The sequence below is a fragment of the Wyeomyia smithii genome, chromosome 1 (assembly GCF_029784165.1).
Source record: "Wyeomyia smithii strain HCP4-BCI-WySm-NY-G18 chromosome 1, ASM2978416v1, whole genome shotgun sequence".
Lineage (NCBI taxonomy): Eukaryota > Metazoa > Arthropoda > Insecta > Diptera > Culicidae > Wyeomyia > Wyeomyia smithii.
Window position 1 is genome coordinate 43477052 of NC_073694.1, and position 23127 is coordinate 43500178.

Consider the following 23127-nt stretch of genomic DNA (forward strand, 5'->3'; position numbering starts at 1 on the left):
ACTCCGATGCGCCATTCGCTAAACCCTGTGGGGGCCACCGCCAGTGCAATTCCACCTAAAAACCGGTGCAGTGCACTAGCGAAGCTGGGCTCCACTCTTCACAGAAACAAGTTGTCGCTATAAAGTTGTCGTAATTGGTCGCGGTTGTAGCGCCATCCTTGCTCGTAACCTCCTCTCATGCGGTCAGCAATCCACTGCATCGTGCCCCGGGGACTGCAGCGCAGCAACGGTGAAACATTTTCGTCAGCGACACGCGAACCGGCTCCAATACAACACTAAAACACACTTCATCAAGAGCGCGAGTTCATCGCCGACCCGTCATCGTCATTACCGTTCATTCCATCAGCAGTCATCAACAAACCACCCCGCGCCACCTTCCCACCCCCCACCGAATCAACCAACATCGACGAGCCAAGTTTAAAAGGCATACCTACCCACTACCCAGCGGAGATTAAAGCCAAACATATTTCTTCATTTTCTCGCTTCTCTTTATACCATTTATGCTGTAGGATACGTACGAGCGAGCGGAAGACAACAGTGATGCTCCGCCACGCGCAAGCCCATCATCGGCTATGTTCGGGTGCCAGCCGAACATGACTTCGGCCAGCGCGATCGGCATTGGCACTCGGTCGCGAGGCAGGTTGACGCAGTGAAAAATCTGGAGCATAATTTAGTTAGCATACAACAGTCGTCGCAGGCGCGTATCTTGAATGGTGTCTGTGTTACAGCAGGGAAAACCCCGTCGCCGTTTCGTGTGCAGTTCGTGTTGGTTAAGGAACAAAAAAAAATAAAGGATTCTTCAAAGATTTCCCAAGCGTAACGCGGGAAAAAAGGACAATTTTCTCTCACGCAAAGAGAACAAATGTGGGCAAGTGAGAAAACAAAGCGACAAACTAGCAAGCAATCGATTTGGTATTTTTGTTTACGAGTACCTTGTGGGGGCCAGTAGGAAACGGATTTGCGAACTACAAAACGACAGAAAAAAAAAATTCAAGTGTTAGAAAAAGCGAAACGTGAAGACGAACATCGTGTCGACCGAAAGTTGTGAATTCTGTGACGATCCGTTCAATTTTCCGAGCAACCGTATGTGCGATAGTCAATATTTGCTAATGGAAAAATAGGATGCACGGACGGAAAAATAAGTTTAGGGCCGCAAAGTGAGAGCAAACAGAATGGGTAAAATTGTGCCCGCCGTCAGCCAGCCAGCCAGTGAGTGAATGAGTGAAAATAAAACGTTCGGAAGCCAACAGGGCCGGTGGCGTGCTGTAGTGATTCGCGGAAATAAGGAAAAGTTAGACATAACCTACAGATTTTGAAGGTGAAAATTCTGCCGCACGCGGGAACGTGGAGAAACACAGCCAGTTGAAGTTTTACAGTCGTGGCATGACTTGTCGGTCGGGGATTCGGTGCCAACTTCCGTGCCGCCAGGGAGAACTGAAATGGAAAATGGGGAGCGCGGAAAAAATCTCGTCGTGAAAAGTTGAAGTGTGTGACTGTGGCGAGCAAAAAGCGTCGAAATGGAAAATCAGAATACCAAGAGCTTCACGAAATTTGTGTGATATTGAAAAGTTTTACACTCTCAACCCGTGTGGCTGGCAAGACTAGCAAGTGTTGCTGCTGTTATTGGTAGTGTTAGTAACTTGCTGGTGGTGAAACGTACCTTGTGTGTTGATAAAAAAAAGAAGGAAAATTCAGCAAGGAAAACAGTGCGAATTGAAACAGTGCCAAAATGATATCTCTTGGGTAAAAGGAAAAGAAAAAAGCCGCAAAGAAACCGTGCCAAAACGAATCGAAACACGAGCAAATCGCAGTGCGAATAGTGACGTGACGACCAACCGAAAGGTGGAGTGTGTGTGTTTTGGGGAGAGTGTGTGGATTGCGGGAAAAATCAAATACCGTCCGGGAAAATTAAGTTACACTCTGGGCTGCATTCCTCGAGTAGCTGCTACTACTACATACTACTGCTCGTCTGCCGAACGGAAGCTGCCGAAGCGAGCTGAAGAAAATAATTGGATAATTAGATTCGGTACGCGGGAATCGATCGGCAGCACTGCCCGATTGGTTTTGTTTTGTGACGGACAATTATCGAAACGATAAGGTAGGTGCGAATCACTTGATAGGTTATGCTTACTACTTTATCGGCAGCTGCGTGAAGCGGGTGATAGCTAGTTGTCATCGTTACGTTTGTTTTCGGATTATTTTACTTCTTTTCATGCTAGGCGTACAGTTTTAGCTTCGCCACACATGACTAAATGATTTTGATTAGTTAGATTATAGGAAACAAAGAGGATTTTAATAAATTAACTAGCTTTATGAACAAAACAAGTGCTTATGTAAATGGGAAAATATTAATTCCAGTCTATCAAAGACATTTTGAAAAGAGTGGATCCAAAACTCATCAAAAGAGAAGAAGGCTTTTGCATTCGAGGAATGCTTCCACGCAGTGGATGAAAATAGATTTTTCTCGAGTGTTATTTTGCGTAGAATTCAATGATGTAACGTGAGCATCGTCAAACGGTTCTGCTTCGTTTATTGTTATTTTTGTTGAAGACCAGTACAATGGCCCTGGAACACGGAAAATATTTTCAATGCTATTTCCAAAATTCTCTCTAAACAACCGTTCAAAAATGAATTGAACTTTCAGTTTATCAAAGTTCCAATTTTGTTTATCAATTCCCTACTAAAAAGTTGAATTTGTTATACCATTAATACTTAGTGAAAAATGCATAAAGCGTAAAGCGTAGGAATCGTGTTGAACTAACTTTCCTAAGGTCCAGTAACAAATGCTCATATTTGACTATGAACAGTCCTCTTCAATATGGTTCTAACAGCTGTTTGAGCTGCGGGAACCGAAACTGAATTCGAACTTCAAATGAATGTTTACGAAACGTTTTGTGTTTTGAAAACAATTTTATAACTACTACACCTCTGAAATTATGTTGAAAAATCGCAGGGACAAAATGATAAATCAAAAATACACAAATTTTTGACAAACTTTGATTCAACCTAGTTTATCACCCACTCAGCCAATTAAGCACCCAAAAAGACGTCGGTCTAAAGTTAAAGGCCCTGGGCTAGTACAAGATAAAAACTTCAATAGTGTTTATCTCCAACGCACATTTTTACAGCAATAATATTAATGTCAAATATTGTGTTGGTCAAGCAAACTGAGATTAGTATATCGCAAAGGAACAAAAATCATGTTCCTAAAAGAAGTGATAAGCAAGACTCTCATCAATGAAACCATTTGATTTCCAGCTTCTAATGACAATCTACGGTATTATATTATTCCTCAGTGACACAGTAATGAACTTGAAGATTTCTGCGTATTATGCTCCGGGATTCTTGATCCAATCTCCTTTGAATCGACTCCAAATATAAAACAGTAAATGCAAAAAAATTAGCTAGTCATTTTTTAGATGATACTTCATCAATAAAAAAACTGCATTTCGTGCGTTTTTTACCAAGATCGATTCCGGATTTAAAGAGTTACGACCAAAGCCTTACTTTAATCACATCCAATTACTTTAAATGTAAGAAATACTAATGTTAAATAAAAATCACCATTACGAAGAGATTGTATATACACTGAACATAAATTTGGGTAAAAACTGATGTGACTTTTTTCATTACATTATTGCTACATATTGATCCGCTTTATGCAAATGTCTTTCCACACGGGACTTCAATAATAAAAAGTTCGAACTTTGGGACATCAAATTTCAATTGCACTAATCGTTTTTTTGTTTTTTAGAGATTTTTCTTTTTCAAATCACTGACTCACAATGTCAGTCAAATTTTCTGATATTTTTGGTCCCCTACATTGTTTTCATCATTTTTATTTTGAGGTTCACACATTATAGTACGGGTTTCTCCGGTATATTTTCTACTCAAAACAGTCTTTTTCACGTGAACCCATACCAATTTGAAACGCGTCCCCTGCGCAAAAAAAGCTTAGCGTTTTCGACAAAATCATAGAACAAAATTTATTACCCATTAAACCGTTTCAAATACAAAAAAATCTTTGTAAAACTTTTCTCCAGTGAGACTTCAGTGTCACAAAGCTCCAAAATACGCTAAAGCCTTATATTTACGCGGCGAATTCGCGTGAACTCCGATATCCGCTTAAAAATGTTTTAGAAAATCTGAAAATCTTTTCAAAACTGTTCTGGAAATGTTAAAAAAATACCTCAAAAATGTTTTAAAACTGTTTCAAGAATGTTTCAAAGCTGTTTCAAAAATGTTTCAAAACTGAAAATGTTCCAGAAAAAAAACAATACCGCACGCTAACCTGGAGGGCTGATAGCGGTTTCGCTCAACTAGTTTAGTTGAGAGAATTCGTTATCGATATTGATTTTGGCACATTTTGCATGTTGTAGAGTTAAAACAACGATACACTGTGCAACAGTGCTGAGTCGAGAAAATTTCTAGCTCGAAAAAACCCTCGATCTGATCAGGAATCAAACCCGACATCACGATCGTGTGGGAGAGCCAGCCGACCGACATCACTAACCACAGAACCACGGGGACCACGAAAATGTTTCAGAAATGTTCGTTAAATATTTTAAAATTTTTATAAAAAATCTAAGATGACTTCAAAATAACTCAGGATTGTTCCGAAAAAACATCTCTCAATAATCTCGTGAATATCTAAAAAAAAACTTTGCAGAAATGTCTCAAAAAAGCTTCATATTAGAAAAATGTCTTAAAAATGTAAATAAAATTTCTAACCAAATTAAAAAACAATATTTCCGAGCTGACTCTACAAAAACTTAAAACTTTCTCAAAACTGCCTCGAATATGTTTGAAAAAGGTTTCAGAAATGTTTCAGAGATGTTTAAAAATCTGGCGAAAATGTTTAAAAATATCTTCAATATGTTTTATAAATGTTTAATGATGTTCCAAATATGTTTGAAAGACATTTCAAAAATGTCGTAAAAATGTTCCAAAAATGTTTCAAAAAAATCTCAAAAATGTTTGAAAAATTTCTTAAAAACTGTTTAAAAAATATTTCAATAACGTTTAAAAGACGTTTCGAAAGCGTAATTAATAAGTAATTTAACAAATTTAAAATAATGGCTCCAATCAAAAATATTTCAAAAATGTTCAGGGAATGTTTCAAACATGTTTCAAAAATATTTAAAAAAATATCTCAACAACATTTGTAAGCTGTCTCAATAAACGTAATTAAAATATTTCAACAAATTACACTAATGTTCTCAAAACGACTCCAAAACTATTTAAAACTGTCTAAAAATGTTCCAGAAATGTTTCAAACATAGGGACGTTGCGATATCATTAATCATCGATACTTGGATTTGATACTGGTATCGGAGCATCATTTCTATAAAATACTTTCGAAAAAGAATTTATCACAGTGTTATTTCCATTAGTGAATCGAGCTGAAAATTACGAAAGAAAAATATTAAAAAGGTTAGTAAACTCATCCGACACTCTAAATAAACGATTTCAAAATGAAAAACCACCTAACACATGCCTAGTAAAGAACGGCTTTTCTGGGAAATCCTCGTAAAAAACACCGCTTGAATTCTGAAATCCGCGTGAAATAACCGAGTTAAAAGAGACTTTAGTGTACGAAACATGACATGATGTTTGCAGATAACAAAAAATGAAGTACTATTGGCAAAAATTGATTCAAATTTTCTCTTCGCAATACTTCAACATATAAATGCTTTTTCAATATATGTCTTTTCACACGGGACTTCAAATTTTTTTATGCAAAGCCCAAAACAAGAAAAAAACTGCACTAATATCGCTTTTTAGGCAGTTATTTTACACGAATTTCGAAGTGTACCCGTTTTTATGCTAATTTCGAAATTTGTGCGTTTAACTTTACGCAGATTCAGATATTGAAACGTTATTAGGGTAATTTACACCTGAGTCATCGCGTTATTTCATGAAAAGCCGTTCGTTTTTACGGATTAGTTTCTTGTTTTGAATCAGATCTTCGGGTTGAATCTTTTATAATTCCTTGATTTGACACATTCTTTGCACTTCTTTCACAATACAGTGATCACCCGATTCTATCACCCCCTGATAAATTTTAAGGTGATAAAATAGGGAAAGTGATATAATCGGGAAGTTTTTAAAATTTAATTTCTTTTTATTGAAGATGTTAAATCAATAACTAAATTCGTAAAATCAGTGATTTTTTTTTTTTTTTGGAAAATTTATCTGTACAAACATATGAAAAAAGCTGTAGTTGTTTTTTTATAAATCGATATATCTGAATAATGACAAAAGATAGAGAAAAGTTGCCAAGTGATGAATTTGAGAAAACTGTCTGAGCTTTTATAAAAAATATTAAAAAAATTCAGTTTGAAATCTTGTACTGAAAAAAAATATTTCAAAAACAAAAATTGATTTCAAAAACATCGGTCATCACTGTTTTTTTTTTAATATTTTTGTTTGTAGCGCAGTACCATCAGCAAAATATTAGATGATTTCACAAGCATGCTGCTATATCTCACACATAACAACCGGAAAAAGCTTAAAATGTATTTTACGACTTCAAATGCTTTTTCATAGAAAACTGCATGTTGCTTGCAATATGTAAGAGATAGGAACATGATGTCTTCTGTAAAGTTTCTTGTTTTGAGATCACCTAACTTTGTTTAAGACACTAAGAGTCTGACATTATCTAATGAGAAAATAAAGATTCTATCTCACTTTTAGGAGAATTATTCACCGTTCAGCGTTTTCAAATATTTTGAAACTCCTCCGAACATATTATACGGTTACAATCAACATTTGTACCACTATTCAATTATTCGCACGAAAACAGCAAGATGTAACATTAAGCATCGGTTGAATTTTTAATCTAAACTACATCCAGAATGATGTTATTCTACACAGAATTATGAAAAAGTTTTAAAATATTGAAGCGTAATAGAAAATCAGTTCATCCTGACATTTTTTCTAATGAAATGTTTTATGATGATAAAATCGGGTGAAAAATGTAATAAAATCGGGGGCAGATAAAATCGGGTACTGATATAATCGGGTGATTACTGTATTCATTTCTATTCGCAATCAACTCTACTTTTTAGACTTTTGTTTTAATGTAATTGAGCTGAAATTCTTAGAAGGTGCAGAAAATGAATCCGTTTTTATCCTTAAAAATATTAATCTACTTTTCGCAAAAGTCTTCTCAAACGGGACATCAACATCAAATGTGCTCATACTTCGCAACATCAAATTTTAACTAATTTTGAATCTCTTTTAAGTGTTTTGTATCATTCTTTTCTGCATAAAAATGTATTTATTTTTCACGCGTATTTGTATTTTCAACAAACGTAATTGAAAACTTCGAAACATGAATCTACAAACAACCTTCAACAACCTTCCAATGAAAATCCACTTTAGGCTAATGTTTTTCATATAGGACATCAACATCATATATGTTGTTATGCAAAATAATTTGTTTGTGACAAAATTGATATTCAATCATATTTCGATATAAAGCAACCTCGATACAAGGAAACCTCGATATAACGTGACTTTTTCCTGGATATAACGTTACTTTTTTAAATATCTTTAAATTGAAGTACAACAATTATTTTTGGGGTGTATAATGTTCCGAATAAATGTTTTTAGTAAATTTGGAAACCTATAAGTACCGTAAAATTGACATTTTTTTCAATGTTTTGTAGTTATGTTTGTCTACCAAAATTGTCTTCAAGGGGCATAAAACAGGTTTATATATACTGCTAGGTGAAGAGAAAAAAATTTTGCACACCTTCGAGTAATCAATCGTGCTTCGGTATAACGAAACTCGATATATGTATCGTAACGAAAAGAAGAATAAAATTGCCTTATATCAAGGTATGACTGTATAATTTTTTAAACCATTTTCTAAAAAAAAAATTTCTGGTAAAAATTGATTCCATTTTTTTCCTTGCGTTACTTCAACATATAAATCAACCTTTATTCAATGTCTTTTCATACGGGACCTCAACATCACATTTTTTGTACTGCCGAAAAAGCTAATGTTATGCGTTTTTTTTACATTGATTTACGCTACAATCGTTGCGACTTTCCATCAAAAGTCGTTTTCTCGCGAACTAGCTTCTGACAATTTTTTTTTTTTCAATTTGTTAAGAATCAGTTTATCGGGTCAATTTTCTAAGTTCATTTTCATTATTGCTTGGTTTCGCTTGTCCTTCGAACTCCTCTAATGATTTATATTTCTATTCGCAAATATTTCTACCTTAAGTCTTTTTCTAATGTAATCAGAATTTTATCCCGTTTTTTCCCCAAAACTATGAATCTACTTTTTGAAAAAATTATTTCCTACGCGACATCAACACCAAATTTTATCTGCTTATGAAACCGTTTTTTGAAGGTTTCTATTTGTCTGTTTTATTTAGGAATTGATTCATTTCTTGACGAGTATTTCGAAATTTATGTGGATTCTCGATTATTAGGTTTAACGTAATCCATGACTTTTACGCGGAATATTTTATTTGATTTTTTTTTCTCCAAATCGTTTGAGTGTCGCGCAGTGCGACGGGTTCAAAAAAAGGCGGACTTTAACTTTTGCAAAGAATTCATTGGTTTTTTGATACTGGTGTTTCGAAATCCTTCGAGTGTTTTTGTTTTTTGCCGAATAATATATAAGAATAAGGAGATGTGTGAAAAGATATCGGAAGAAATTTTGTTTGTTTTGAAATTCAAATTAAAAACTTTTATGAGAAGTAGTTTATTAGGTTATTTGACAAATTTTTGCCAAAGGAACAAAAATGCTATCTCTTAACCCTCTAGTGACCAAGTTAAATTTTAGACGGACTTCGGTAGAATCAGTATGAATCTTCATAAACTTATTTTCAAGTATTTATTGAAGCTATTTAAAGATTTAAGTGAGGCTCTTTTAACGGCAGCCTTGGGTACTAGAGGGTTGAGGAAATTAAAAGTTATCCAGCGATAACGATTCTATTATAGGACCAGTATATGGGTTTGAATAAAATCAATCGTGATATTCTAGAACTTTTCACGCAGTAAAAGTATCATCAATTGAAATTTCATTAAGCAGTTTTCTCAAAGGTTCCACAATACGATACGTATATGAAATGAAACCATATTACTGGACGTCCCCGAGATCGGCTGCGCATCCTAACACACTTTTTAAATAAACTCGCTTAATCATTGCCTGAAAATTAGACGAAATCTACAATAAACCAAAACCAAAATAGAGTGAGCTGCAAAACTTGTATTAGAATAATACACTAAGTTCGCTTTTTACGCGTTTTTTTGCCGCGATTCCGGAATTGACACGTTTATTTTTACGCGGCACGTATCCCCCGCGTGAAAAGCGACTTTAGTATACAAACTGCTTCAGTACATCCGATCCACGTAAATCAAAATAAATAAGATATTTTAAAGCTCAATAACTTTTTTCTTCCTCAAGAAATACAATTTTTGTTTCTTCGGTAATTTGTTTTTTCGAATAACTTGATGCATTATTTTCGTTAAGGTTTCTGAACAGAAAAGATTCTTTGATATGTTTCCACGCACCCCCTAATCTCGCATATTATGCTTCTAAATAACAATCAGAGAATTATGAAACTTTCATGAAGACACCAGAATCATAAAACTAATGATTTCTTCACAAAAGCTAATGTCTGCCTTTTTTTTTTTTGAATTAGTCCAACTGCGTGTCGGGTCAATTTTATTTGCATTAAACTCTTATTTCCAGTCTTTTCCTAAAGCATTCAAAAAACGTTATTTGAGACCTTAAAACATTAATCCACCTTCAACCCCATACTTTCAAATATGAATCCACTTTTTGCAAATGTCTTTCCATACGGGACATCAACTGGACGAAACAAAACGGTAGCTCTCTTTCATACAATTTGGAGGTTTTTTTGAGCGTAAAAATCTCAGCTTCCATCTAATCGCTCGAATTCTTACTGTATGCATGCGTCAGCGGTGCAATCATACGATCAAAGTTACTCTCATACACACACACACACACACACACACACACACACACACACACACAATTTTGGAAAATTTGAGCACGGACTTAACTACACCAAAATCGCTTCAAAGCAACTTTTTAGACTTCAACTAACTTTTTCGAAAGTATTTAGTTACTCCATAATATGAATGAAATCCACATTATGGATCCACTGTCAACATCAATATACAGCAAGGTTTTTTTTCGACATGGTTTTCACGATGGTACTTCAAAAAGCGCGTTTTTCAACGACGGTTTTTCTATCCGTGGGGGTGTTTTTCGGCCTCACCGTATTTCTTGCCATATAACGAACTAGTATTTATCTTTCATCCGACGTTTAGATGTACATATATTGCACCTTCATTTGGGAACTAGAACATGAATCGTTTTCGTGATACAGCTTTGGCATTAGCATATCCTATCTTATTTGGAATGGTGGCAATATTCACACCCATAATAATTCAAATTAATCACTCGAACTCTGTTACACACTCTTCCCACTATCTTTTCAACAATTAACTAAAATTTGATTCAACATGGAGAGCCCATTCATTTTATAAAGTATTTTTCGCGACTGTTTTTTAAATAACGAAATTTTTTCTACGTTGATATTCAAACACGGTTTTAACGACGATACTTTAATTGACACGGTTCTTGCACGCGGTACGTAACCCTCGTGTAAGCAAGTAACTCACTGCATAATTCCACTTTTTGCAAATGTCTTTCCACACGGGACATCAGCATCGAATTTGCAATAAGGTTTTTTTTTAAAGCGGATTATAAAATTTGTGTAGATTCCAAATTATAACCGGTTAAAGCATTTCGCGGCTTTTTCGAGGAAGTTTCCATGAAATTTTCGTTTTTGCAAATCGTTCGTTGGTTCAGAGTGTCGGGTCAATTTCCAAAATAGAAATTCCCGAGAATCAATCGGTTCCATCCAACCTTTGTATTTTTCACGGTTTTTATTTCAACTCGCAAATGCAATCAACTCTTTTTGTTCAGTCTCTCCCTAAAGCATTCAGCAAGCGTCATTAAAAACTTTGAAACATGAATCCACCTTCAACCTGCAACATCTAGATATGAATCCACTTTTTGCCAATGTCTTTCCATACAGAACATCAACTGCACTCAAATTGCTTTATGTTTCTTTTTTTCCCAGTATTTTTTCAACGCGACATTCCGTATGTGTTCAATTTTTTATTCAGATTGTTGTATTCCCGGGGATTTTCGAATCTGTTTTTTCACGAAAAGTAGGTTTTATCGCGTATCGTTTTTGATAATTTTTCTGGTTTCAAATCGTTGACTCAAAATATCGGTTGAATTTACATAATAAAACTCTTGACAATAGTATAATTGATTTAATTTTTCCTTTAAGTTTATGTCTTGATTCTCAGGCGCAATAAATTTTTAAGGTTTTTGACAATTTTTTTACTCCGTTCGTTGTTTCCCGGCGATTTCTCGAACAACGCAGTTTTTGACAGCGAGGTTTCAAAATAACGCCATACTTTACGGCGATTTTTCAAATAACGTGATTTTTACGCACGGTTTATTTCCGTGTAAAATATATTTCACTTTGTATGACAGCAACAGACTACAGTAAGATCATTTTACACGGTGTTTTCATGAGATTTTAATAACGAGTTTTTTGCACTGTATTCTGTATTCGTGTAAAAAAAAATACGAATCAAATTTTCGCAAATGTCTTTCCATACGGGACACCAACATCAAATATGTTTTACTTTTGCAACACAAAGTTTCAACAACTAAAATCACTTTTTTATCTCTTTACTATGGGGTTTTTTATGCGGTTTAAAATTTACGCAGGTTTTCAACCGGTTTAAAAACGGATTGTGTTTAAAAATGTTCATTTATTAAATCCTTGATTTAGAGTGTCGGTTAGGTTTACCAATATAAATTTTCTCTGCCGTTCCCAGTTCACCAGTTATTTATGCCTTTCTTTTCTGTCATGAATTATATACTCTTCAATCTTTTTCTGATGTATTTAGTAGACATCCCGAGAATCTTTAAAATCTGAATCAATTTTTCCCCTCAAAATATAAATCAACTTTTTGCAAACGTCTTTTTATGCGGTACATCAACGTCAAATAGATTTGTGCAGAAAAATCAACGTCAAATACGCTCATACTTCATAAAAAGTAAATCACTTTTTAAGTGGTTTTCATGCTTCTTTTTACGGTAAGTCTCAGAATGTACTCGTTTTTTTCGCATGAATTTCGATTTTCATATGAATCACAAAATATGAGCAGTTTTCCATGCATTTCACGGACTTTACGCGGATATTTTTTATGATTTTTCTTCTTCAAATCATTAGAGTGTCAGATCAGTTTCCAAAATCAATTTCCCGAAAGTTCATTGACGTTATGAGATTTTTTTTCTTATTTATTTATGAGTTTTATCCCAATTTACAGATGCAATTCATTTTAATTTCCAGCCGACATTATTAAAAAATTTAAATATGGATTTACATTACTTCAAAATATAAATCCGTTTAATGCAAATATTTTTCCATACGGAATTTCAACCTCGAACGGATTCATACTCCACTACACCAATTTTGAACAGTACTAAAATCGCTTTCTACGCAGTATTTTTACATTTTCTTTTGCGGTGGATTTCGGTTCTCGAGCGTTATTTTTACACGGATTTCATAGGTGACGCGGATTTCAGGATTTTTTTTACACGGAAATAATTGATTCTGTTTTGAATTACATACAATCAATTGTAGGGAAACCTCCGGTATTCCACTGTTTCAATCAGAAACGATGAAACATTCCGGACAAATTCACTGCCGCCCGTTGAATTAATAAATGTAAGCGAAAGTGAAACCCGCTCATATATTTTAACGCGTAAAAATTCAGCCTGTATCTCGGTCACATTAATCACATCACATGCAAACGACAAAAACATCGCCGGAGCATCGTTGAAAAGCAGTAAGTACTCCAGACGCCACCAGTCAATGGTGAGGATCAACTCCAGCAACTTACCGCAAGCCGTGATGCATTATTTGTGTCCCACAGCCGGGTGCACTTTTAATCCCGCTGGCTGGCTCTAGCGAGCTCCACTTAACACACGTACTGTGCATATTCGCACACGCACAAAAGGACCGTTCCATCCCGTTGCCATCCCCATAATATCAGATCATTATGATTTCGAGCGAAAATGGGCTCCACGCCAGCTCGGTGGTCTCAGATGAGCTCTGACAGTTTCAGATAGTGCAACCTACACAAACCTACACACACGCAATGAGCTAATACAGGTAATATTCCGAGTCCACCGCGCTACTGTGCGAACCCACACCCAAATAGGGCAATTGTGGGTGGTGCTTTTTGCGGAATAATGGATTTAAAATAGATGTTACGATTATGAGCAATTAGCCGAAATCAGATATTGAATAGAATTCGGCACGATTTTGTATCTCCTGGTTGCGCGCGTGTACACCATTTGTGTTTGTAACGCCGCGCCGTGCCGGGAGATAATCGCTGCGGTAGCTAAAGTTTGAACTTGCATTTTTGGATCAACACAAAATTCCTGACTGCATAATTGTTTTTGAGCTACGCAGTTATTTATAGTTAATACATATCTGAACGAGTTTCCAGTGAACGAATAATTTAATCCAATTTAGAAAATTTAAATCGATATAACTTGCTGACATTTGCATTACATAAAAATTAACCACAGGCTATTTCTTTCATCTCTCTGTATTGCCTCCAAAACTAATTACGAAAATTCATCTACTCAAAACAATTTAACTTCTATTTTGACCAGACGAATACCAACTCAATTAGAGGCCGCTTTGCGGCAATCGAACTCATTAGGATCGCGCTCGTCGTTGCTCGGTTATGCTTCGACACATTTGCGCTGGCTTCCCCACATCAAAACGCAGCATACTCGACCATGTGTTTGCGGTGGCATAAATATGTTCCATCTACTGTAAACCAAAAACCGTGTCAAATCATGTCAAGTGGTGCCCGCTGCTGTATGCCAGTCAATGAATGCTGGTCGCATGTAGGGAAAAACGTCGTTTGAGTCGCAGAAAAAAAATCTAATCATCTTTATTTCCTTTCCACTCACTCATTTTCTAATAATAGTCGTCTCGTGATGAAATACGCGCTTGCCAGGCCGGAGATGAGAAAAGCGCTGATAATCTAGCAGCCTGATGTCTCTCTCTGCGTCTATTTCTTTCTCTGACCAGCCGCGACAATCTTCAGCTTAATTCGATTTTCCTCTATTCTGTTTCATCTGTCGTTTGACAGCAACAACAACCAAAAAAAAAAACGAACGACAAACGAAACTTCTGCGACCGATAGCCAGAAAATTGCTCATCCTCTTTCGCTACGTCGTCATCATCATCAACATCGGTTTGACATTCGACGGATCGCTGGATCAACCAAACAGAACAATAATTCTTCCAAAACTCGCAGCTCATTCTGCTCTAGCGAACTATCAAACCGATGGAATTTCAAGACTTTATTTCGAACGACAATCTTGGGCAAAATTTCTGCTTCCCTTTTTTTTGGAGGGGGATAACGAAAAATGGACTCAAGCAAGTACTGTTCGCTCGTATCCGTCAGCAAAATTGATTGCAGCGTAGACTCCACGGATATCAACGCCAACATCCGTCGGTTATCAATCAAGCTTACCGCTGCCGTGCAAATTGAAGCTATTTCACCAAAAGCACCAGTTTCCCTAATATAATCAATTTCCTATTGAGCCTTGTCGTGGTGGTGCCGAAAACCCGCCCCGCCCCGCCAGTTTCGCATGCATATCACCCCCAAACACAAACAGAGTCCCAGTCCGACTGATGCGATCGTTTGTCTTCATCTGGAGCTCGAGCTCTTTGGATATTAGGGTTGGCAGGTTTCCCCCAACCCCCCCCCCCCCCCATGTACTCCTCCGCTCCAGCGCCCGGAAGGCGCAATGACTCGACATATCTCAATCTTAATTCAGTACACTAATTCCGCCGCGAAGACAAATATCGAAGTTGATTAGTACGAAGTGGAATTCGACAGCATCGCGGGCGCGTGGTTCTGCCTTCTGCTGTTCCTTCTTGTGTTTGCTCTTTGCCCAAAGAAAAAAAAATACGTTTCAATTTCACTCTGATGGCTTCAGCGAGTAAGCAAGGAAATTACTGCCATGGACTAATCAAGATCGGGATTTATTTCATTACTCTTGCAGTTGGATTGGGAAGAATGTTACGTCTGGAAGTGAAACCGCTAACATCGCTTTCTAACGGATTTAAAGAATGATAGCAAAAATGATAGAGTACAACAACTTCCTATATAAGCGAAAAAGTTCTGAGTGATGAGATTAATTTAACACATCATTTTTACATTTTTACAGAAATCATTTTAATTCATATCAAATTAAAGTGCTCTATAGAGTAATTGACACTTTCCATCAATTTTTGATAACTGGTATAGAACCAACGGCTTCTTCGTGCATACTAACACATTTCGGAAATGCCTCATAAATTATTGCCGATTAATTAACTTACCTCAAAGTTGACAGGAACAAGATACCTGACTTCTAGTTTTTCATACATTTTGCCCATGACCTTTACCACCGTTAGTGTTGTCATCTGATGACTTAAATGCGCATAAAAGTGTGATTATTAGCAAAATCGATTTATCGTGCATAATCCGTCAGATGAAAATCAAAACTAAATGGCAGCACAGTAGAAGTATGTTGAAAATTAGATGGAAAGTTCATACAGCGATATCGAAAAAATTGCCTTGTCGTCATCATCAAATTAACAGTACACAAATTAGTTCCACTTTCGTTCACGCGTAGCGACATTCGTGTTCGATGCTTACTGTAAGAGACAGGTATCTTGCACTAGTTATCTTTGCTTACCTGCAATTTTTTATCACCTGACTGCTACTCCAGCAGCAGAGCGCCAAATATTATCAAATTCCACTTGTGAATTTATCGTGAAATCTTCAAAAACTTTAACCAACTACTATTTTCCAAACCACTAGTTTTTCCTCCAGGTTTTGTTTACAGTTTTACGCTGATGGTTATTGCTAGTTCGGTATTCACGAGTGACGTAGCCTCTCAAACTCTGTGCTCAAACTGTGTGCTTTTCTTTTTACAATAATGACTAATCGTGAATATTTTCCGTACAAAATCTATCTAAACAGGTTAAAACTAGCCTCGAAGAATGCAGCGTGTTACGAAATCACGGTTTTTGCTCTTATTTATTTTTCGCTCAACTGCATGTGTCAAGTTGTGTGCCAGTGTTGTCATAATTTCCTGCACACCACCATGCAACTTTTTTAACCTCTTTTTCAAGAAATTGTTTTAAGATGTTTTGTTTAAGTGGAAATCTAAAGTAAATGTGGACTACAATATGTGGTATATGGTTCCGGGAAAATAATTTCCTATTTCTCTGGGACAAGGTTGCATATTCAATTATGGGGTTCTTTTTCGCCGCGTGCCGATAGTTCGTTCCAGAAGTGCAACTTTGAGAAACAATGTATGACAAACTTGTAGTCCCTAAGTAGAACTACAAGTTTATCGAATAGTGCAATGCTCTAACTCTTATGACTGAAGCGTAAGAGCCCATATTCAGTACAATATTCAGATACTCACCGCGAATACTGGCTGAATAGCCCACTGAATATGGGCTCTCACATATTAGGCGTAAGAGTTAGAGCACTGCTTTCTTTGGCAAACTTATAGCATTACTTAATGACTGAAAGGTTGTCGTACATCATGTTTTAAAATTATACTTGTGGAGTGAATTATCGGCACGCGACCAATTGAATGGAATTGACACTCCAAAATTGAATATGCAACCTTGCTCTGGGAGTTATAGTGAACTGATTAATACACTAATATTTATTTGAATTCATTTTCCTACAGTATCAACAGTTACTAATTGTATTTCAGAAACTTTTGTAATCGTAGAAACATTTGCAAAAAGTTGGGTTGTAACCAGCTCAACCAGCTTTTTGGTGTATTCTGATTGAATTTTACTCCATTCGTCCTATTGATGTTTTTTAAATCATTTATATTGGAAATCTGGTTTTAATAGATATAGATTTTCAATAGGATTGATGTCTGGAGATTGTGGTGCAGTATTTATTGCTTTTTAACAATTATAAAGTAGCCCCATGCGTACTTTTTGCACCTTGTGCTTTTTCTTGCTTTCAATTTTTATACCTAATTCATCGTTCGGCTTTCTTCATATAAAACGATAACCATCCAAACCAAAAATGTTGAATTTGGACAAATCTACAATAAAAACCATTTTCGCATAGTGTCTTTGGCAAAGTTGTAGATAACAATTTAACAAAAAAAAATTTTTTTTTTCAATAATCTTACCTTTTTTATTTCTCAAAGATCGGACAGGTTGCATTGTTTAAGTAATCTTTTGTAATTCTTATAAAAAAATTAGATTTCGAGAATATTAGATCATTTAGATAATTAATTTTTATTAATTATTTTAACTTTTTTTTCAAATAATAAATAATTTTTTCTACAGTGTATATTTTTTTCGGAAAGACAAAATTATTATCTACAATTTTGCCGAAGACGTCACACCGATCAAACAAACAATTGTTGGTCCTTGAAATAATTGTAACCATCAATACCTTCCCAAAATAGTATTCTTCAATAGCTTCTCAAAAAAGAGTCGTGTTCCAAAAATATAATCTATGCAAAGTTTCAGCTAAATCAAAAATGGTCGATTAAATTGGTTGCCCGTTTTTTTTATGTAATTGTCCTGTAAATATAACTCAGCCATAACCAACACAATTTGATGTCAACTAATAGTTGCTTCCATAAGCTTGATAGAAAGAAACATTAGCTACTAGCTTTACTATCAGGACATCAATTTGCTTCCAATTTGAAGTCCCAAAGGTAAAACTGATGAAAAAAAAGGTAGCAAATTAATCATTTGCGATGTTTTTTCACATTATAGATATTACTTATTTGAGTCATCAAGGAGATTATTATGCCTTGATCATCCTTGTTAAAATTATTACAAGATTCGTTACCCACGGACAGCTAGTCGAAACAGTCGTTTATAACTGAGTAATTTTTTGACCGTGTTATTTCGAGAAACCGAACAAGAATGCGCGTAAAAAATCCGTGTAAAAGAAGATCGTGTATAAAGGGAGTCTGACGTATAAGCGTTTGCGAAAAAGAGGAATCCATTTTTTTAAATGCAAAAATAACAACTTCGGTAGCACTGCTGTTCAAAACTTATACCTTTGTTGAATTTGCTGATAAGTTTTCCTAAAAACGCAATCTCCAGAGTGTGCATTGATATAAAATATCCGAAGATATAAAATATGTAAATATGAATGCTAAAAATCAGAGAAAATTTGACAATATTTCTTTAGAATGTTTTATCTCGAGTTTTGCTCATAATACCTCAGGATGAGAAGTATTTTTTATGTAAACTTTTCTCTTAAACACGATGAAATTGTCAAATTTTAGATCAGAATATACTCATTTGCTTAAAAATGCAAGTTATCTTTCATATGCTGAACTAACATATTTGGCAACACTGCCACTCGAAATTGACATGTTTATTGGAACAACTGACTAATTTTCTCGAAAAATGATGCAGGGTATCGAACGTCTTCGTCAGTGGTTTTCTTCGGCCCCCTTTTTCATAAGATTGCTGCAGGAGAACTGCCGAAAAAAACCACTGACGAAGACGTTCGATACCCTTTTTGTTTGTTCTAGACATCATGCCATAGTTAAAATTTAACAAAAATATCCCAAATTTTGAATCCAAACCTGAAAGGGTCGTTGACGCGTTTGTCCTCTTTTTTTGCACACTTGAGATAGAATGGCTCATATAGAATAGCTAAAATCAAAACAATTTCATGTTCTAACACCAATGAAACCCTTAATTTTATGGTATTTACAACAAATTAATAAAACTTCCAAGATCGAGTTTCTCTGCGTGCACGGTATGCACAGACGTCAAAAGTAAACACCAAAACATGAACAGAATCATCTGTATTGTACAGTTTTTTTTTGGGTAAATCGATGACACAGATTTGTTTTGTAAGTACAGATGTTTCACAAATTAGAAAAAAAAATATTATCCTCGGTCAAAGATTGAAAATGTTCCAACCAGTCGTAAGCTGTATAAAATCAAATATTAGCTAAGAGCTTTACCATCAAGACATCAATTTACTTCAAATTTGATGTCCTGAAGATAAAAGTGATGCAAACTATCGATGTTTTTTCACATTTTATTGATAATTTAAGCTATTTTGACATAACTCACAGAAGAGATTAATTTTCCAAAACCATCCTTGTTCAAGTTATTACACAATTCATCCACACATTTAACTGTGCTCTGATTACCGACGAACGGCTTTTTAATCAGTTTGGGGAACAACTTTATTCATAAAATTAATTTTCTTCTACTCTTTTTCTCTCGCTCTCTCTTTTTTCAACCGCTATTTATTTCTCAAAAGAAACTAAGAGTAAAAGATATCTTTGCTGTGTTTCATACTCTGTGAAGTGCGCCCAAACTGGTGTAAATTAATGAACCTTTTGTAACAGTTTTCAATATATTTCAGAGGGAACCGGAATGCTTATTTAAGTCCGCTTCTTACTCACCTGATACAATACGCTTTTGTGTATTATAAATATTGCTCTCTAGTATAAAAGTCAGTGCAAACAGAGTATCCATGTTATCCCACTTCTCGTTGTCGCAGCATGTTTTATAAAGTTCTGAAATTGTTTTGGATTTTACCATACAGCCTAGGCCTTGAAAAAGAGTAACGTTCTCGAATACACTTTGAAAAGCCAGAATCTATAAGTCTTGCGAAAAACCTTCATTTTTAAATCATACATGTGGAATAGAATTAAACTGACAACTTTCAAAGGTAGTTATATGAATTTCAATGAAATCTATTAGCATTTGATCCTCACAGATTTTATCAAGATTTTTGTTGATTTCTTGAAATAATCACACGTATGATTCAAGTAACTTTTATACGGTAACAAAGCATTCAACGCGTTCCTGTATAATTCTGAACTATAATTTCTTGAGAGCAAGTTTGATGAACTTTGCTGCAAATCGTAGGAAATATTCGATACTAATTCACAATCTACAATCACTATGTTCTTTTCTAGATTTTGTGATTTTTAAAAACGAAGCCATTGTGGTATTTTAGCTTGGATGATGAGAAATTATATAAATAGTATTGCAATGAACTGACAAACATATTTGCTGTTCTAGAATGAAATCTGCATCATTGTTATCTTTATTGTTTCTGGGCGTTCGGTTATGTCAAAAATTTATAAATTGTCGAAAAAACATAATGCAGACTCCAGTGATGACATTCACAATATTTGTGAAAACTACGTCGAGGTTTGATTCAATGATCGTATTTGGTTCATCCTCTGAAAAACTATCTTTAAAATTAAATTTTAAACGATTTATGGTTTACTGGCATAATAAGTTTATGTGTAGTGATAGTTAGTATAACAAAGGTTTCTGCACTGCTAGGTGGATTAATTCAGGTTTTTATTGGTAAAATCATCTGACACATTGGTGGACTTAATGATAAAATATCTAAAGGCTAATACAAATATTAACAAACAAAACACTTAGAATTGTCGTCGACGGAGGATTCGCCTGAACATTGTTATCGAAATGTTGAAGACAAATAGTGCTGCTACGTCGTTGAAGCTGGCTGACATAGAGCGTATGGGGTCATGTTGCCCATATAATGCATTGCGATGTGGCAGAGAAAGAAAGTTTCTTTGTTATAGTGGTCTTTCCGGAGCGTACACATTAAGCTGCTGCAAAATTCTCGGGGCATCAGTTTCACCAGTTAAAATTTTGAAAATAAATACAGTCTGTGCTTCGAACCGTCTTTGCTGCAGTGTTTCCATACCTAGAAGTTGACAGCGATCAGCATACACCGGTAACTGATGCGGATCTTGCCACGGGAGAAAACGTAAGGCATAGCGTACAAATTTCCGCTGCACGGATTCTATTCTTGCAATCCAGTTTGCGTTCTCAGTTCTGGAAACTAATTGTGTAGTGTGGTGTGCTTACACACCACACTACACAATTAGTTTCCAGAACTGATCGTACCAGAGAGTAAAACCACGAACGAAGACACAAGTGGGTCACGAAATTTCGATGCTATCTTAAAGATAAATCCAAGTTGCCGATTTGCCTTCAATATAATTTCATTATAGTGCGGTTTAATCGATAGCGCTGCATCCAGTTTAACACCCAAATCTCGAACCTGATTAAGTCTAGTCAAAGCTTGACCAGACATGCTATATCTGTACAGTATCGGGTCATTTTTTCTATTCAATGAGATAACACAACATTTCTGGGTACTAACTGTTAGTAAGTTGTTAGAACACCAGTCGTGAAAAATGTCGACCAGTCGCTGGAGCTCTTCACAGTCTGTGATATTCCGTATAATCTTTAACAGTTTAACATCATCCGCGAAAAACATGCGGTAATTTTCTGGTAGTACTAACGATGCGTCATTTATATATAACGAAAACAGCAGTGGTCCCAAATTACTGCCTTGCGGGACACCCGATAAATTCGAGAAACATGCAAATTGCTGTGATCCACTCCTAACGCATAACGTTCTATCAACCAAATAGGACCTTAACCATTGTACGATAGCTGAAGCTGCTCCTAATTTTTTCATCTTGGCAAGCAAGATTTTGTGGTCAACGCGATCAAATGCTGCTTTTGAGTCCGTATGAATCGCATCGATTTGTGCACCTTCAGATATATTTTGTAGGCATGTAGCGGTAAAATGAACAAGATTAGTAGCAGTAGAGCGTTTTGGATAGAGACCGTGTTGATCTATCGAGATGTACTGTTTGCAGCTAGCGAAGAGAGTATCATAAATGTTAATCTCAAACACTTTCGAACAAGCGCAAAGAGAAGTTATACCCTTTGTAGTTTTGGACATCGCGTTTGTCACCTTTTTTGTGCACGGGGAACATCACTGACAACTTCCAACTGGTGGGGAAAACACATCGTCTAAGCGACAAGTTAAACAATAATCTTAGCGGGTGGATAAATTCAGCTTTATATTTTTTCAGAACGCAGCAAGGAATAGCTCAGGAGCAAAAAAAAACACATTTTATCAATTGCAGCTTCCACTTGCTAGTTGGTTATCAGAAATGAGCTGAAGTCAATTACATCACTGGGGATACTATTTAGAGCTAAGTCTATCTCTGCAGTTGTGGCAGTGGAGCTACGGAAAATCTGCCGAAAGTGTTGAGCAAATAATTCGCACTTCTCAACTGTCGTGTTACCGTGGCGATCACCCAAAAACATGTTTTTAGGTAGGCCTTCTTCTTTCCATTTGCTGTTAACAAACGGCCAAAAGAGTCAAGGGTTTCGTCTAAGAGAACTCTGAATCCGAAGATACTCTTCCGTTTGTTCAAAAGGCGATTATAGATCCGGTAGGAATTACTAGCTGATCGAATGCTTGTTTCGTCAGAGTGTTTCGCATTCTGGAATATTTGCGCAATGCCGAAGATCGCTGTCGCTTCAAATTCCGCAAACGAGTAGTAAACCAAGGGGGCTTTGATACCGGTCGGCGAGAAGGGACATAATTAACAAATGCATTTTTGATGGCGTTGGTGAAATAAACTATAGCATCATCAAGAGTTTTTCGCGCAGTGCTCGGTCTAATCGCATCAAATGAGCCCGATACAGTTCCCCAGTACAGAGTGGTCCAGAAACCGAATAATGCCTTCTCCAGAGCAGTTACATATGATGAAGCGCTCATTTTTCTGTTATCAAAAATCATGGTTTCATTCAGTCTTTGTAAATAACCGATTTATATTAATAAAACATTTGTTTTGCTCTAACTTTTTCATTTCGATTTTGACACCAAAAGTGTCTTCGGACGACTTTCAAATTTATTTTGTATTTCAGTAAATTCAGTTATTAAACATGATAAAAATTATGATAATTTAATAATGTCAAGAGTACACCTCCTTAAAACCTAAAATAATTACCTTTGATTATCGAAACCTCGAAAATCAACTGGTTCAAAAGTTTTGAATTTTTGAAAACAAAACCCCCATTTCAAACCTGGCCAACCTAATAATCCAACGAAAAAAAACATGTGTCTGATTATTTTCAATGAAATCCAATC

General features: G+C 35.7%; 1 protein-coding gene across 2 annotated transcripts in view; it reads left to right on the forward strand.

Moving 5' to 3' along the window:
- The first annotated feature begins 675 nt into the window (after positions 1-675).
- Positions 676-23127, forward strand: part of LOC129731737 (irregular chiasm C-roughest protein-like) — a 132211-nt gene continuing 109759 nt past the window's right edge. For both annotated transcript variants that reach the window (XM_055691980.1, XM_055691988.1), the window contains exon 1: positions 676-2098. The gene's annotated coding sequence lies outside the window, so the exon portion shown is untranslated. The remainder of the gene's footprint in view (positions 2099-23127) is intronic.